A 15,750-nucleotide genomic window follows, 5' to 3' on the forward strand; every position below is an offset into this window, starting at 1 on the left:
AGTCTTGTGAGTCTGGGTCTAATGGTATAGAGAAGAAGGCATTCTTCAAATCTATGACCGTGAAGTAGTTGTTACGCTCACCTGGTATCCACAGGAATGCCACCCAGCCAGTTGGTCGTTAGTGCCCTTCCCAATGATTCCCTTGTGTGGTGTTGGTGGCGATGGGATTCCGCCTGGAAATGAAGACTATATTAGGACTGGGCGACCAAGGTAAGTTTTCCCCCACCTCCCTTGTGTTTCCAGCCCCTCCAGGTTCTCTTCTCACCTGGTTGTCCGAATCGGTGGGCTCTCCGTCCTGCTCTCTGGGCAGGGGCGCATTGTCTTTTGTGGGCGCGGGCGGTCCAGTTACTTCACTGACTGCTGCCCTTGTGTCTTTCAGGTAGGTCTTATTGCGATTGATGGCGTCGTAATTCTTGCATGCCTTTTCTCTGTTCTAAATGTCTCTTGTTTATCTCCCTAGGAGCGCAGAGTGTCCGCTTGGAGAACTGGATATGCTGGTTCTCACCGGGAGATGATGGCGCGCTATAGCGCTATGATGCGGTAAGGAGGCGCTTTGCGCAGCACAGCGATGTCTTGTCCTCACTGACCTGTGCTTTTCTCTTTTTGTAGATTGCGGTGAGTTCCCAGCACAGATGGCGTTCTGGAGCTATGCCGGCCAAAAAGCAACCAACCAGGTAAGTCTTTAAGCGCTTTGTGGTTGCAATGTCCCCACTACCTCCTGTAATGATGTTTTTCTCCTTTTCTCAGGTCCTTCGATCCGGGATGTGAACTCCACCAACAGAGCTGCCCAGGACTGCGAGCAGTGAAGGATGATGAATGCAGGTAAGATTCTGCTGCTAACAATGTTCTTGCTTTTTCTGCAGGTCCGGAATTCACCAGGCTCATGAGAAAGCTGGACACGGTGAGCGTTACGTTGCTAGAAGCAAAGTAACGTGAAGCGTGTTGTCTTGTTCGGGTGTGGTTTAAATAGCCACTGTAAAGTAGTCCAGGTAAAGTAGTCCCTAGGCCACCACACCCAAAACACTAGACCGCATAGCTTTGTTCTAGGAACCAAGCTATGTGGATGCTTCCATGTTGGCTGAAAACCTAAATAAAATAGTTCCTCAAGCAGATGTCTTTCTTTACTGATGAGCCTGGCGCCAAAGGCACCAGGACTAGCCCCAAGAGGGCCTGAGAAGTGGATGCCAGGCCTTATCAGAGCCCTGATTCCACCTGGCCAATGGGCTTGCCAGTGGGGATCAGGGCTGAGGGTCGTGACAGCACTCCCCCACAAGGCCCCTCCGAAGGTGTGTCTCCTGCCTGGTCCAGGTTTATTTGGGAAGTTCTGATGAAACTTCTTGATCAGACGTGGTGCATGGATGTTCTCACTGGGTTCCCAGGATCTATCTTGAGGCCCAAGCCCCGTCCAATCGACGAGATAGTACAACTTGGCTCTAGAGTACTTAGAGTCCAGGATGCCCTTGACTTCGAATTCTGCTTCTCCATCTATTAGTATAGGTTGAGGTGGTGTCTTGATTCGTGTACCGGGTTGTATTGGTTTTAAGAGGGACACATGGAATACCGGATGGATTTGTAGATTAGGTGGTAAGTCCAATTTGACAGCTGATGGGTTGATAATTGCTTTGATGGTATAGGGTCCCAAATATCGAGGGTGGAAGGTCTGGGTCCCTTTGCTGGGTACGTATTTGGCGGCTAACTAAACATGGTCTCCTACTTGATAGTTTGGGGCCTTTTTCCGATGCTGGTCGACAAAGTGCTTTTGTTTTTCTTTAGCATGAATAAGATGTTCCTTCACCTTTCTGAACGCCTGAGTGATGGTTGTATAAAGAGTCTTTACTGCAGGCATTTCCAAGCTGGCAGGAAGGTCAAGTTCTGATGTACGTGGATGTCTGCCATACAAGGTGGAGAAAGGTGTTTGGCCCGTGCTAGAATGTACGAAGTTGTTATATGCGTACTCGGCTATCCACAGTAAGTCCTCCCAATCTCTCAAGACGGTTTGGCGTCTGTCTGAGGGTGGTGACTGGTGGCTAGCTGGACGCCAATCTGTGCCATTGCGCAACATTTTCTCCAAAAATTGGATACAAATTTTCTGCCTCGATCGGAGACCAGAACTGATGGAAAGCCATGCAGCTTGACAATGTTTTCCAAAAATACTTCTGCTAGGGTGGATGCGTCCGGGAGGCCCTTGAGAGGAATAAAATGTGCCATCTTTGAGAACAAATCCACGATTACAAGAATGGTGTTAAATCCTTGACTCGCTGGCAGATCAGTGATAAAGTCGAGGGAAAGAGTGTGCCATGGAGCGGGAGGGATGTCCAGTGGTTATAGGAGACCCGATGGTTTCTGTTTCTGTGATTTATTTTGTGCACAGACGCCGCAGGACTGAACATACTGGACAATGTCCTTACTCCAAGTAGGCCACCAAAAGTTCTTTTTTACCTTGGCTAAAGTTTTAGCGATTCCAGGGTGTCCTTCGATCAGAGAGTTATGATAACCTGAAATGATATGCTGTTGTAACTCCTTCTCGGGTACATATAGCCGGTCCCTAAAATAAGGTAACTGATCCTTGATGCAATATTGTTCTGCTTGAGTTTGCCATACGAGGAAAGGATCCGGGTTCATTGACTGTCGAATTTTGTTTCGTAATTTGGCTTGTGATAACGCTGTTGTGATACCCAAGAGTTTGTCTTCAGGTATGATGGGTACTGGGTCTGGAGTTGTATAAACCGTTTCATCGATGCCCATCTAGATAAGGCGTCACCTTTCCCATTCTTGACCCCTGGTCGAAAGGTGATCACGTAGTCATATTCGGCAAAGAAGAGGGCCCACCGTAACTGCCGTGAAGACTGGGCTTTGGCTGTTTAGAGATATTGCAGGTTCCGGTGGTCTGTGATCACTGTAATGGTGTGTCTAGCTCCCAGAAGATAGTGTCGCCACGCCTTGAAAGCAGACTTGATGGCTAGGAGTTCTTTGTCCGTGATAGCGTAATTAATTTCCGGGGTTGAGAATTTTTTGGACCAGAAGGCCACAGGATGCAGCTGGCCAGTTTCTGGGTCCCTCTGTGAAAGGACCGCTCCCATTGCCATACTGGAAGCATCAGTTTCTACGACATAAGGGAGGTCTGGACGTGGGTGCCGCAGGATTGGAGCGGAGGTGAACCTTTGTTTCAGTTCCTGAAAGGCTCTTTCTGCTTCCTCAGTCCAAGCAAACTTTTGTATTGCTTTTTCGTAGCAGTACTGTGATCGGGTGTACAACCTGAGAGAAGTCTGGGATAAACCGGCGGTAAAAGTTTGCAAAGCCTAGCATGCTCTGTATCCCCTTCATAGATGTTGGTGATGGCCATTTTAGAATAGCGTCAACCTTATTTACTTCCATTCTGATGCCTTTCGGCGAAATGATGAAACCAAGGAATTCTACTTCGGTGACGTGAAAAAAACATTTCTCCAGCTTTGCATACAAACGATGTTGGCGGAGCTTGGTGAGGACTGAACGAACATGCCTGATATGATCTTGTTTTGAGGCTGAGTAGACCAAGATGTCAAGATGTCATCAATGTACACTAAGGCGCAAACGTCAATCAGTTCTCTCAAGACATCATTCATGAAATATTGAAACGCTGCGGGAGCGTTACATAAGCCAAAAGGCATGACTTGATATTCAAAAAAACCATATTTGGTATGGAAAGCGGTTTTCCACTTATCTCCGCTTCTGACCCGGACCAGGTGGTATGCTCCCCGAAGGTCTAATTTGGTATAGATCTGGGCATCTTTGACTTTGTCTAGCATTTCCGAGATAAGAGGCAAGGGGTAGCGGTTCTTCACGGTTATCTGGTTTATTGTGTCGTAATCAATACAGGTCCTCAAGTCCCCTTCCTTTTTCGCTACTAAGAACAAAGGACTGGCTGCTGGGGACTTAGATGGGCGGATAAATCCGTTTGCAAGGTACTGGTCCAAATAGGATTCCAGGTGAAGGTTTTCTGGTTCGGTAAGAGCGTAGATCCTGCCGCAAGGGATTTGTGCCCCAGGAATAAAGTAATCTAGCATTGGAAGTCTTGGAGACACAGGAGTCGGGTTCCAGGTCAGGAGAGTAGCAAGTCAGGGAGCAGTTGCTGGAGAAGGTTAATTTCCATGCCCGCCAGTCTATCAAAGGGTTGTGAGCAACCAACCATGGCATTCCTAGTATCAACTGGAACTGAGGTGCCTTTATAAGATCAAACCAAATACACTCCCGTTGTCCATCCTGGCACAGCAAGGTTACTACTGCTCTGCACTGGGTTACTGGTCCGGAGGCGATTTCTGTCCCATCCACGGTAGTCACCTTGTCCCTGGTAGACTTAGAACACAAAGGAAGCCCCATCTCTGGTGCCAACTCTTGATCTATATAGTCCCTAACTGCTCCGCTGTCGATGTACGCTTCTACAGCATGCATCTTTGACGATTGTTGGTGATTTATTAAGATCACGGGTATCGCAAAGTGTGAGGTCAGTGGCTCTTTCTCATCACTCGACAAACTGACCTCTACGTTGCCGAGCTTGGTAGTTTTCCGATTCCTTAACTTCATCCTTTTCTGTGGCCCGACTGTCCTCCTTGGGGGTTTTATTGGGCAGTCTTTCAAAAAATGTCCTGGTTTTACACAATACAAACAAAGTTGCTGTTGTCTTCTTTTATCCCGCTCTTGTTTTGTTAATGGAGGTTGTATCCCTCCGATCTGCATGGGTTCTACGGCGTTGTCTGGCCCCCGTGACGCATTGTCTTTAGGCCGAACATAAACTACTCGAGAGTCTGCTTTGGACCGGTCTGCTTTTCGGTCCTGCAACCGATGGTCTAGCTGCACTACTAGATTTATGAATTCGGTACAGCCTCTGGGGGGATCAACTACCTGGGCCAAGATGTCCTTTAATTCGCCTCGTAAGCCTCGATGGAATAACGTGGTTCTTTTGTTTTCTGGCCACTTGGCTTCAGCAACCAGTCTATTGAAAGTTGCAATGTATGTTTACAAGTCTTGGTTCCCCTGCCGGAGGGATAAAATTTTGTTATCCACTGCTTGTTCCTGGGTATGGCGAGCAAATCGTTTTTCCATTTCTCTCTGGAACCCCCATAGTCCTGTAACAACGGATCATTATGGGTCACCAACGGCACCGACCAATCCGCTGCACTTCCACTCAAGTATGATAGGATGAAAACTACCCGAGCTTGGTCATTTGGAAATGCCCCACGGCGACAAAGGCGACACTGATTTATGAATGCTGCATACTTCCGTGGGTCGCCGAGAAAACCTTTCTGGTGGTGCTATGGGAACTGTTCCAGGCAGTGTGGTCTGTACTGGTGTGGGGGTATAAGATGGTGAGATAGGATTTTGCATCAGTGGATTTCCTCCAGGTAGAGGAGACTGCCCTGCCTGCGATTGCAAGAATTGTCTGCTGACTTCGTCTGTGAGCTCCTTGGTCACTATTAGGTCTCTCCGGAGTGCATTAGACTCTTGTCGGGCTGAATGAATCTCAGCATGAAGGTCCCCCAACAATTGGGCCAATTGGTTGATTTCTGATGTTTCCATGGCGCCCAGGTGGATTATTTATGTGAGGCTTCACATTCTGTTACGCTCACCTGGTATCCACGGGGACGCCACCCAGCCAGTTGGTCGTTGGTGTCCTTCCCAATGATTCCCTGGTGTGGTCTTAGTGTCGATGGGATTCTGCCTGGAAATGAAGACTATATTAGGACTGGGCGACCAAGGTAAGTTTTCACCCATCTCCCTTGTGTTTCCAGCGCCTCCAGGTTCTCTTCTCACCTGGTTGTTGGAATTGGTGGGCTCTCTGTCCTGCTCTCTGGGCAGGGGCGCGTTGTCTTTTGTGGGCGCGGGCAGTCCAGTTACTTCACTGACTGCTGCCCTTGTAGTGTCTTTCAGGTAGGTCTTATTGCGATTGATGGCGTTGTAATTCTTGCATGCCTTTTCTCTGTTCTAAATTGTCCGCTTGGAGAACTGGATATGCTGGTTCTCACCGGGAGATGATGGCGCGCTATAGCGCAATGATGCAGAAGGAGGCACTTTGAGTAGCGCAGCGATGTCTTGTACTCACTGACCTGTGCTTTTCGCTTTTCGTAGGTCGCGGTGAGTTCCCAGCGCAGATGGAGTTCCGGAGCTATGCCGGCCAAAAAGCAACCAACCAGGTAAGTCTTTAAGCGCTTTGTGGTTGTAATGTCCCCACTACCTCCTTTAATGATGTCTTTCTCCTTTTCTCAGGTCCTTCGATCCGGGTGGTGAACTCCACCAACAGAACTGTGAGCAGTGAAGGATGATGAATGCAGGTAAGATTCTGCTGCTAACGATGTTCTTGGTCTTTCTGCAGGTCCGGAATTCACCAGGCCCGTGAGAAAGCTGGACACGGTAAGTGTCACGTTGCTAGAAGCAAAGTAACGTGAAGCGTGGTGCCTTGTTCGGGTGTGGTTTAAATAGCCACTGTAAAGTAGTCCAGGTAAAGTAGTCCCTAGGCCACCACACCCAAAACACTAGACTGCATAGCTTGGTTCTAGGAACCAAGCTATGTGGATGCCTCCATGTTGGCTGAAAGCCTAAATAAAGTAATTCCTCAAGCAGATGTCTTTCTTTACTGATGAACCTGTCGCCAAAGGTGTCAGGACTAGCCCCAAGAAGGCCTGAGAAGTGGATGCCAGGCCTTATTAGTGATCCAAGCCCTGATTCCACCTGCCCAATGGGCTTGCCAGTGGGGTTCAGGGCTGAGGGTCATGACAGTAGTCAGCTTCCATGGGGATGCTGCACAACATTTTTTTGGGTTTGGAACTAAAGGATATTCTGCTTCTACAATATGGTTCAGAGGGTGGAAGTCCTATATAAAATGATGTGACCCCCTGTCGCCTTTTTGACAGGGTGCACTGCAGTGTTGCATGGTGATTCTGATGGCACTAGGATGCCCTGCTTCACTAGTGCTGCAATGGTTTCATAGATACCTTCATCTGCCTCCCTTGAGAGTGGGTATTGTTTAACTTGTGGTTAAATTGCTCCTGGCTTCAGCTCTATTTTCACTGCTCCTATCCCCTTCAGATGTCCACATCATAGGGAATTGTGGTCCATACAATGCTGGGTATCTTTGCCAAGTCCTCCTCCAGAAAGGTTGGCGACACTTTCAGCACCATCTCATGGTCTTATCTGTTGTCTTTGAATAATTCTTCATCTGTGACTGTACTCAACATGTATCCTTCTTCTATGGCGATCAATGCTTGCCATGGTCGCCCTGTGTCATCGGTCCTGTGCACTGCTATCCAGCCATCCACCATGATTACTGCCTCTCTCTAATTCGAGTGCCACTATCATCCCTTCTTCCTCGTCTAATGGTAACTACAACCTGAATAAGTCCTCATTTGGAAGGTGCCACATTTTCCCCTGGATCCCTGGAAGCCATGCTATTATAATTTCAGTCCCACGTTGGAACAGCTCCTCATCCACTGCCCCCCCCTATGTACCCTTCATTCACAATGAGCTTGAATGATTTCCCTCACATTTAGACGGTGTATCCTTGGTGTGGAGCACACTATCGACTTGTCGGTAAATTAAATGGTCACGTTAAGTCTGCTCATGATGTCTCTCCCCAGTATATTTACAGGTGTCTATCGGGAATACAGTAGGGGCAAGGATAGATCGTGCTCCCCTATAGAAAGGGCAATATCGTCCGTGAAAGGCACCAATTCTGTTTGCCTAGAGAATCCTTGAGCATTCATTGGATCGCCTGACATACTATATTTCCCTTCCTGGATGCAGGATTTAGTCACCCCTGTGTCTACAAGAAAGTAACAAGTCTTGTCACCTATCGTCACCTCTATACGTGGTTCCTCCGCAGGGTTGGGTGTAATCGATAGGATGGAACACATCAAGTCCATCTGTGGGATGTCCCATTGAGGTTATAAGGACATCCGGCCCCTGGAAATGGGTTGCCTCCCTCTACAGTGACCCCCCCTAATTTCCTAATGGGAGTCGTTGTCATGGAGTCTGTGTGATCCATTGTCCTGTCGTTTGGCTGTGTGCTGTTCTGCAACTGTGGCATTTGCTGTGCTGTTTATGTGTGTTGTGTGTTGCCCTGCATCTGTGGCATCTGTGGTGTCTGTGGTGTCTGCGGATACTGCTGCATAGACGCTTGCCTTTGCGGTGCCTGCGTCATGGGCTGGTGTGTCTGTGGGTATGAAGTCTGTGTCTTTCCTTGTGTGGTATCTGGTCCTGTGTGTAATATTTGTTCTCTATCCCCTGGTATGCTGGCTGGTATTGCATTCCCCTAGTCTGTTGCATCCCTCCCTTGCTTCTGCATACCCTCAAGATATGCCCTATCTGTCCGGACATACAGCATTGGGGTGGTTCTCTCCCCTGTCCCTGGAACCCCCAGAAAATCCCCTGGACCCTGCAGCATTTGCTGTCCATATCCTCAAAATCCCCTTGGAATCCTCCTTGGTTCTGCAGAATCAGTTGACCGTATCCGCATCCCCTAGGTGGCCCCCCTCATCCTTGGAACCCATGCTGCGCATTTCCCCACTGCATAAATCCTCCTCCCCTGGGCAGTGGTGCATGCTGCATCTGTGGTGCTCCTTGTGCTTCCGTGCTCATCAATACTGCCCCTTCCATGGCATATTTAGATAGCTTCCTTTGCACCAATTTTGCTTCCTCTTGCTTTCTTTCCTCGCACTTTTTCCTTGCATGCTCTTGTATTAGCCTACAGTAGTGTATTAACGTGAGCTGTATTTCTGACCAGGGCTTTGCCTCCATCCCCACTCATTTCTTGAGTTGCTTTTGCACCTGCTCTGGCAACCCTTGGCATACTATGTGGTAAAATAATTCTACTGTCTTGTCCTTAGAGCTTGTCATACAGCTGCTCAACAATTTGCAAATGGTTCACCATTGTGCACCATGTCCTGGGTGGTTACTCCTGGGTACCCCACCCTTTTCCATACGTCATCAACGGCCTCGGCGAGGATTGCCACTAGTAGTCCTTTTATGTCCCCCACTGCTAATTTCTGTTCCGCTGTCATCCTATATATTGAGGTCAGCCCCCTCCCTTTTCCAGTAGGGACAACTGTGTGAACCTGATCTCCTCATTCGCTCCTCGTTTCAACTGGATCTGCCTCTTTGGTCCCCCAGCCTCTTTAATGCCAGTACATGTCTTAGCTGTCTCCCCTTCCTTTCGCCCTGGGGGATCCCTAACCCTCTGCACATATGGGAGCAAGTCGCTCAGACTGTGTGATGTATCTCTGGACTGTTGTGATCGATCATCCTTGTGACTCCTGAATCCCCCTGCGTCCTTCCCTACTTCCCATCTGCCCTCATACCCCTGTGTAAGCATGTTTTTTTGTATACACAACTGTGTGTTTGTGTAAAGATGTGCATGGTTGCAAGTGTGCTTCATGACTAACATGGCTACATTGTGGTGTCACTGATGACGTCAGCACAGTGGCTTCTTCACATTTATTCAACGTCATCCATCGAGGCATTTGGGTCTATAATTACTGTTGAAGCACCTGTATCCATAAAGACATTCACTGGATAAGGTTTAAAGGGTGTCTGAGAGAATATCTCTCTGCATACGTCTCAGTCACTGCTGCTCATGGGGGCTGTCCGAATAGTGAGTGACTTTGTGCATTCTTGACTCTTCGGGCTGTCATGTTTATGGGGATCAGGGGGGGCATTGTTGGCACCCTCTCTTCAATGTGAAACACTGTTATGTATGTACCAGACACCTGCACAGTGGCATTTTCACCTTTTCCACGTAGAAAGCAGAATACTATAGGCGGCAAATACCAAGAGTCACCACTACCCATGTGTTTGTCATCTGTCAGTCGTGTCAGGTACACTGTGTGATATTTGTAATACACCTAGCAGTATATTGGGCTACAACACCCATCCCATTACCGACAATGTGTTATTTGATGGAGCCCTTTCAAATGAAATTATTCATCCCGTTGATTTTCACCGGTTGTACAATCACCCAATTGTTCATCACCAGATAATTGAAAGCACCAGTTTGTGCAAGCAGTCAACAGCAAGTCCAGGAGTTGCAAGAATGCCTTCCCTTGGATAATTGATGTTTGTTGCCAGAGGTCAGACAGTGACACGGGATGAGTTTGAGTTTGAAAAAGTTTATTCGAACAATAAAATATTCATTAAACACATACATGTAAAATATCACAGTGAAACAATGCATTGGTGCTATTAAAATATACAAGTGTTCAGTACAGTTCATATCCACATATTGCAATAAAGTTAAAATGCGGGCACTTGCCTTCTCAAAAATTCCCTTCTAAGAAACATTGCAACCTTCATATACGATAACAAGGCCCAGGCTGGTAATTTTGTTTCGCCTTTAATAAAAAGGACAGTGCTGGCCTGTATTGGCACAAGACAGCGCGTCTCAAGATTTGCAATATGATCCACTCTCTAATAATTCCATACCCAGGACAAAACAAGATGAAATGGACCATGTCTTCAAATGGGGCAATACAGAGAGGGCAGCTTGGATCATCCGGATAACCTGCCCAATTTGCCGTATTGCCCCTCAATCACAGGCAGTCAAAGCGAGCCCTTGTAATGAGCCAACTTTGATGGCCCACCCTGGCCCAAGTAAGGTACGGCTGATGAGCGTACATTTCGCTTATAAGCCTATGATAACCCTCAGCCTGGGAAACCTGCTCTGCATTAAAGTGAATAGCCACTAGTTCCCTAGTTACTGCCTCCTTGGAAGATCTTACTTCCCTGGCTTGTAGCACCCTGGTGGCAGGAGACACAACCTCCAGATTTACCCTGCACATGTGCTAACACATTTTAGCCAGGGCATTTTGTGCCACAGGTCCTTACTCAAGGTTGCCTTTATTATAAAGTGGCACAATGAAGCATCAGTGTTACCCCCAATTGGCATACATTAAATCCCTACCTGGTAAAAAACAAAACAAAAAAGAACAAAAAAGTTCTTGTGGACTGAAAATAAGTTTAATGAACAGTACAAACATTCATTGCACAGGTCCTGTGTTTGCTTTCCATTTCTTCACATTCTATGATTGAATCGCTCAGCATGAATAAAATGATAGGCAACAAATACATCCTTGGAAATATCAAAGGTGGGATTTGAACTCTCCACCTCTTGGTTAGACAGGTTTCATTTTCCCTCACTGGGCTGTGGCGCTTTTGTTTAGCAGCTCCTCTCACGCTCACCTTTATGTTGTGTGCATCTAACGCCTCCATTTTCCCCAGCATGGTGCCAGATTGTGTCTACATTGTTGCACGGCGTGTGCCTTCCAAGCCCAGTAAGGACTGCTCCCTGGCACAGCTGTTCGCTCTGTTCTGCCGGCAGCAGATGGTGGCTGGGGCTCGCGGGCAGCGCCTTAATCCCCGTTGACTTCATAACTAGTCGATTGCAATCACGATCCCATGCAGCTCTCGGTTTTGTTCTATGCGTGGAAACATTCTGAGTTCCAAAAGGAAATCAGTTGTGTATTCAGACTCTACGCTGCTATTCAGAAACCTTCCTTCGCCTGTCTCCCCTCATTAGACTGCGAAGAATTATATTATTGGTCTACATTTGTGACAGCGCTTGCAAAGATATTCATTATCTTGCCTGATGCGCACATTTCATGAATAATTCAGTCTGCTACAATGTGGTTGATTTTCTGCATCGCTGATTAACTGCATGCTTTAAATATCCTGCCTAGTCCCTCACCGGCTCAATTTGGGGGCGATGCCTAAATAAGGGCGCAGTGCGACATGTGTGAATAAACACCTAGAGCTGCAGAATGCGTGCTCTTGTCATAAGAGAGGACATGGGGTATGTTACAGCTGTACATTTACGTTTTGCGCATCAGTTATTAAATCTTCTTATTTTGCAGCAAGTGGGTATTACTACAGAATAAGAACTTGAAAAACAGACTTTATGGTAGTGCAGTGTACTTGCTAACATGACCCATTCCAGTCTGTAGGTACTTATCCAGTCCTGGTTTTTTTATTTGCATTCTGGAACTTGTAGTTCCACCTTTTCCATTATAAAAATCAGACTACAAGTCCTAGAATGAAAAGAAAAAACAGGACTGGATAAGCACCTACAGATTGGAAGGGGTTATGTTGGCAACTATGCACAGAGCACAAAGATAGGACATGATTTCTTCAAACAACTTTTAGGACAACTTAAGTCGATTCTTCAGGCTGTTCTCATGGAAATTAAAAGAGTAGACCTGTAATTATTGTATTGCTTGTATTTTTAATATTTTACAAACGAACACTGGCCTAACTTGGATGTTTTGACTCTGTTTAAGAGGTGCACGTGAGAAGGGATTCCGTAGGGGCCACGAGAGGCTCTTGAATCCACTCCTTGCATGAGCATGTCTCAGAAAGTGGGTACGGACGGAGGGTAATTCTGGGTGGCATGAATGTCAGGCGATAGGTTGTGAAAAACGCATGTCCCGGCAATATCAGAGACCATCTGTATCTGTGGAGTGTGAGGAATGGGTAGATTCCATATATCCCGGGTGCTCCATGTTGATGTGGGAGTCCTTTCAATGGATGAACCTTGGACAGTCATTGCAAGTGATGCGTCACAACCAGGCTGATTGCATGCATAAATACCATACTATATTTTCCAGCATTTGTGCACAAAGAGTGTGGCTAAACACAACCATGTATAACCGTTGACTAGCTAGAGGAAATGCTCATATCATTGGGTACTTTGTGGCAGAATGCTTGGCCTTCATAGAATATTCATAGTAAGACAGAATAACAGAGAGAGCAGGCATGTGATATATTGCTGCTGCATTGGTGGGATGCTGGAGTAGAATTATTTCTCAGAAATATCTTGATTGAATATTTGTAACGCTCACCTGATTCCCGTAGAGGCGCCGGTCTTGACTGGGCGTATACCGAATCTTCAAAGGTGATGTGTAACACACGGCTGGCTCTTTGGGCTGGACCTCTGTGCACTGTATGTCTGACTCGAAGGGTAAGATGTCTGCAGATAGAAAATATGGGATTAACGAACTGGGTTATTGAATGTCTCTCTCTTCTTCCCTTTCTCTTCTCCTGTAGAACCCCAAAGGTTAACGCTCTCACCTTAGGTAAGTGAACGCCGTGCTCTCCATCTGCCTCGGGGCAGGGTGCTGTAACCAGTTTCTTCACTGGATAAGGGGAGCAGGCCTCTTGACTTCAGAGGACTGCTGTCCGTCGTTTACTGCACGAACGGTAAGTTTCGAGTAATTCTAATGTCTTTAAAAGTCTTTAGTAATGATGTCTCTTGTTTTGCAGGGTTCCGGCGATAGCGGATGACGGGCTGAAGTGAGTTGAAGATGGAGCCCGTGTGATGAATAGAAGCGCCTGGAAGCACGTAAGTAAGCGCTTGTTGCCTGCTTCACGATGCGCTCTAACTGTCTTTTTATTTTGCAGGTACAAGTTCGGAGCGGCTGCAGGGTGCCGGAATACCCACTGGGTTAGATGTGGAAAGGAGTAATGGCACGCGAGTATTTAAGTTCCCCAATGTCTTTAAACGCACCTTGTTTTGTCTTTCAGATGTGGGATGCAGCGCCGAAGGCCTCCGGAGCGTGCGAAGAGTTGGTAAGCTTTTGTCTTTCAGATGCCGGAATGCAGTGCGAAGACCTCCGGAGCGCACGAAGAGTAGGTAAGCCTTTGTCTTTCAGATGCCGGAATGCAGCGCGAGGCGTTGGTGACAGCCGATGGACCAGGTAAGTGAAGCGCTGTCACTGAAGACCGTAATGCTAACCTGTTCTTTCTTGTCTTTATAGGTGTTGCTGAAGACTGGATTCAGGATGGTAAGCCTTTTTCCTTAGGCCCAGGATCAGATGCAGAAGACACGATGAGCGTTCTGCTGCAGAGGATGCAGAATAACCTAAAGCAAGATTCATCCATCGGGTGTGGTTTAAATAGCCTCCTGTAGTGCTTAGATGTCTCCTTCCACAGCCACGCCTAGGTAAGAAAAGAGTTCCTGCTTTCCAGAAGAGTTCCAGTGTTCTGAACCTAGGGAGTGGCTCCTGCCGCACCCAACAGGAAAAGTAGTTCCAAACAGAAGAGGATCAGAGGCTCAACTGGCAGGCAAGTAAGCAGCATGGTCTGCTGCAGGTAAGTCCACCCAAGCATTATGAGCCCGCCGCTTCCAGCGCTGGGACTGGGCATATTTATGAGCCTGGTGCCACTGGCGCCAGGACTGGGTCCAAAAGGTCCCAATTGGGACTGGTTGGCACTCGGAACCTGGGTTATGGATCTGCTTCCAAGGGAGTTGGGAAAACCCTGACCTTTTGGAAGCAGAGATCATGACAGTACCCCCCCTCAAGGCCCCTCCCAAACCGGGCTTCTCTGGGGGTTTTGGCTTGTCAGGAAATGTTCGGTGAAATCTTTTGATTAGGCGAGGAGCGTGGACATATTCAGCAGGTTCCCAGGATCTCTCTTGGGGGCCGTAGCCTTTCCAGTCAATTAGGTAAAATAGTTTAGATTTGGAGATCTTGGAGTCCAGAATGCTTTTGACTTCAAACTCGAGTTCTCCATCAACTAGGATGGGTTTTGGAGATTTAGTTAGTCGGGTTTGAGGTTGCACGGGTTTTAATAGAGAGACGTGGAAGACCGGATGTATCTTCATGTGCGGGGGCAAGTCCAACTTGACCGCTACTGGGTTTACTATGGTAGTGATGGAATAGGGACCAAGGTATCTTGGGTTGAATGTGCGTGGCCCTTTTAGAGGTAGATATTTGGTGGATAACCAGACTTGATCCCCTACTTGATATTGAGGGGCTTCCTTCCGATGTTGATCTGCTCCTTTCTTGTATTGTTCTTTAGCCCTTTGAAGGTGAGAAACAGCTTCCTTAAAGGCTTGGGTGATTGTAGAATGCAGGTAGTCTACTGCTGGTGTTTCAAGATCTTGGAGGGGATCCAACTCCGAGGTTCGAGGGTGACTGCCGTATAAAAGAAAAAACGGGGTTTTCCCAGTTCCCGAATGGACAGAGTTATTGTAGGCATATTCGGCTATCCAAAGGATGTCTTTCCAAGTTTTTTCAGTTTGTTGCAGCATGCAGCGTAAATACTGTTCCAGAGTTTGATTGGTCCTCTCGGTTTGTCCGTCGGTCTGAGGGTGGTGACTGGTCGATAGTCTCACATCAATTTGAGCCGACCGACAGCAACTTCGCCAAAAATGAGAAATAAATTGACTACCTCGATCTGAAATTAGAACCGAAGGAAAACCGTGCAGTCGGACGATGTTTTTGAGAAATTCTCAGGCCAGAGTTGCTGCTGTTGGCAAGCCTTTGAGCGGAATGAAATGCGCCATCTTGGAGAATAAGTCCACGATTACTAGAATCGTATTGTATCCGGAGCATGGAGGTAGATCGGTGATGAAGTCCATAGAAAGCGTATGCCAAGGGCGAGGTGGGATGTCAATAGGGCGTAAGAGGCCTGCTGGTCATTCCTTTTGACTCTTGTTTTGGGCGCATACTCCACAGGACATTATAAAGTCTCTGATATCTTTTTTCCAAGACGCCCACCAGAAGTAGCGCTTGATCTTTTCTGAGGTCTTGGCCATACCGGGATGTCCTTCCATTAAAGAATCGTGATAACAAGAGATTACTTTTTTCTGTAAATCTGTGCTGGGCAGGTATAATCGTTCTTGGAAATACAATAAGTTGTCCTTTACTGCAAAGTCCTTTCCCTGCAGATGCCAATTCTGTATGTCTGCTGGAGTTACAAGTTGCCTGGCTTTATCCTTAACTTCCTCTA

The 15,750-nt window shown here is 47.3% G+C and overlaps 1 pseudogene; it reads left to right on the plus strand.

Moving 5' to 3' along the window:
• Positions 1-15,750, plus strand: part of LOC138514679 (transmembrane protein 9B-like) — a 33,667-nt pseudogene that overhangs the window by 2,515 nt on the left and 15,402 nt on the right.

Source organism: Ambystoma mexicanum, chromosome 12 (genome assembly GCF_040938575.1).
Source record: "Ambystoma mexicanum isolate Mex_15411 chromosome 12, UKY_AmexF1_1, whole genome shotgun sequence".
NCBI lineage: Eukaryota > Metazoa > Chordata > Amphibia > Caudata > Ambystomatidae > Ambystoma > Ambystoma mexicanum.